Source organism: Aptenodytes forsteri, unplaced genomic scaffold (assembly GCF_000699145.1).
Source record: "Aptenodytes forsteri isolate BGI_AS27 unplaced genomic scaffold, ASM69914v1 Scaffold137, whole genome shotgun sequence".
NCBI classification, from domain to species: Eukaryota; Metazoa; Chordata; class Aves; order Sphenisciformes; family Spheniscidae; genus Aptenodytes; species Aptenodytes forsteri.
Window position 1 is genome coordinate 2,527,282 of NW_008796221.1, and position 3,089 is coordinate 2,530,370.

At 33.3% G+C, this 3,089-nt stretch overlaps 1 protein-coding gene across 1 annotated transcript in view; it reads right to left on the reverse strand.

Annotated features, from left to right (window-relative positions):
• Nucleotides 1–3,089, reverse strand: part of CPNE8 (copine 8) — a 107,506-nt gene that overhangs the window by 75,692 nt on the left and 28,725 nt on the right. The window lies entirely within an intron of this gene.

Genomic DNA, 3,089 nt, shown 5'->3' on the forward strand with positions numbered 1-3,089 from the left:
AGCAACAACTAAAACATTGGTGTGTTATCAACATTGTTCTCACCCTAAATCCAAAACAAAGCACTGTACCAGCTACTAGAAAGGAAATTAACTCTATCCCTGCTGAAACCAGGACAATTATGCTGCAGATACTGAAACTTTCCTCACCTGCAGAGTTAAAGAATTTATTTACCCTTAAAATGAAGTAGTTCCCAGTGTGCACAGTCCCACCAATACAGCGAAGGGAAATAAGAAACATGTAGTGATATTAATAGAACTGTTTATGTATAGGACAATTAAGCCCTTGATTTAAAAATAAACAGTGTAAAAAGTACTGGTGTAGTCCTTGGAGAGTGAGGGTAAGGAGAGCAGGAGAGGTTGCGGGGGCACAGGGGGGAAGGCAGGATTACTAGGGACTTGTCATAAAGACTGAGTCTGTAAATACAGTGATCAGGTGACTGAACTATATTTGGAACCCCTCAAAATTCAGCAAAAATGCATTTATTACCGACCTCAATTCTGAATATTAAAAAGAATATGAATCATATTGTTAAAGCATGTTGCAGCAGTAATGATCACAGCACTCATGAAATTCAGCAAGAGAACTAACAGCTTACATTTGTTACAAATCAATTTGAATCATCTACAGTTGGCTGTAAATTAGGGAAACTCAATCAAAGGCTTATTTTGATAAAACACTAAGTGAAAATGTTTTGCAAAGACTTCTCAAGTTTTTGCATATCACTCGATTTTTCAGCATGAACTGTATGATAAATGAGTCCTGCTGAATAGCTGAAATTTGCCTTTGTACAAAAACCAAATGATTGGAAGTAAGACATTCAAAGACAGAATTTAGTCAAGGCTAAAGGACTGAAAGGGCATAATTACAGGAATGCCTCCCCACAAAGCAGTGCTAGCCAACCCCTGACATTTATGATTCAAAAGGATTTGTTTCAGGTATGCATAAGTCTCAGAAATTCAAGTAGATTAAATCCCATTAAAATATTTTCTAAACTTAAAATATGATTAAAGAAAGTTTACCATAGTTTTGTAATGGAAATATTTCTTCTACTTTATTTTACAGTTTTTATGATTTCATAAGGACCCTTAGGTTAAATTAAAGGAAAACTATGTAAATTCTCTTTCAGTTTATCAATTTAAACGGTCTGTTCTGAACTGTTATTTCATCCAGAAAGAGTTCTAGAGACAACCTGAAATTATTTTTGGCATGGAAACAGGAAACTTCAGATGCTTTTCCAAGCTTACGCTTGCATTGGCATTGTAAAAATTTAAGAATTTAATTGGATTCAAGTACTGAGAAGAGTTTTTAGCATGACAGCTCAACACTTCAAGGTTCTTGAAAGAGAAAATGATAGCTATCATATGTGGGTCTCCTTGAAGCTGCCCACTGTTTTCACCAAGATGAAAAGTTTAGGGCCACATCCACAGAACATCACCACACTATTTGATACAAACTAGAGAAATGCTTTTTTAAAAATTATTTTATCAATGACATTAATTTCATTACATAAACAAGAAAAAAGTCTCCAATAAAATCTAGGGAAAAAGGGTACCATTGGTATATTTTGGACACTGATAACAAAATACTGACTTCTGAGTTTTTTCACAGGACTTCAAAGCTACTACTTAAACTAATGTCTAAGTTTGACGTTGACAGGTACAGGATACAAGATACGTACATGAAAAGATAAGTAGTGTATAAACCATATAAACCACTAAAGATAGATATAAAAGGGTCACCTGAGTAACAGGAATGGTTAATGACATCAAATATATACATAGAAGAACATGTACAGCTAGGAACATATTTCTTAAGAATTTTACATCAGATTAATAATGCATCATTAATATAACTTGATTAGGGAGTTTTCTTGTATTTGTAATTATACTAAAATACTATCTAAGTACATTCTGAATTTTGCAAATTGTTGTAGTTCATCCAGACCCTGGTTCTTGTTATTTCAATACAAAGTCAGAATATGTGCCCTGTGTGGTGTTTTCACCAAAGTTTGGCCCAGAATAAGACAAGGCTTGCTAAGCCTGAAAACTTAATCTGCCCTTATAAGGAAATCAGTGATGAAGAAAAGTAAATTAAGTAACCCTGGCATATTACTCATAATGAACCCAGTAAAATGGGACAAGAAGAACGCTCCATCAGACAGAGTAACCAAATACATGATCATTCACTGCAGTCCAACTACTAAAAGAAAAAAAAAAAAAAACCCACAAAAATTCCAAATTAAAAGATTGTACCATCACATGAAATGTCCAGCTATACCTTTAAATGTTTGCTTTTAATGTCATATGTGAATTTGTAGCATACATTTAGATAAAAATTGTAAAATATTTTCAATTACTCAAACATTATTTAGGGATAGAAAATGAAGATTTTCAAATAATTCATATTTTAAATATCTGTACATCCCAATGAACAATGGTTTGCAAACATCAAAATCCTCTCAGTGGGAGAAAAATCCATTGATCATATGAAAGTTTTTAATAAATTTAGTAGAATAAATAGAAAATATTTGATACTCTGGATTGCATCATTGTTTGGGAATTGTGTTATTAAGAACAATAAAAATACAAGTATGAATGTTTGGATTTGAAACAGTGAGGGTTTTCTTCCTTGATGCTTGAACAAAAGGCAATGAAGATTTATGATGTGTTAATTTGCGAACTAGAAAGAAAAACATTTTTAAGATTAGTATACTCAAACTATTTCTAATGCAAGATGTAATGAAGTTGACAAAAATCTTGGATGAGTCAATTCCTTTGCTAATTGTCCAAATTGAAACTTAAATTATCATAGTCTATAAAGAAAAACTTCTATTGTACCCAACAATTTATTCTCTCTTACAAGCCATGTCTGTCAATTCCATATATCAAGATACCTCACAGCAAAAAAAAACCACAACTCTCTCCTCATGAAGCAGTATGTATTCATAGAATCATAGAATCACTGAGGTTGGAAAAGACCTCTAAGATCATCGAGTCCAACCGTCGACCCAACACCACCATGCCCACTAAACCATGTCCCTAAGCGCCTCATCTACTCGTCTTTTAAATACCTCCAGGGATGGGGACTC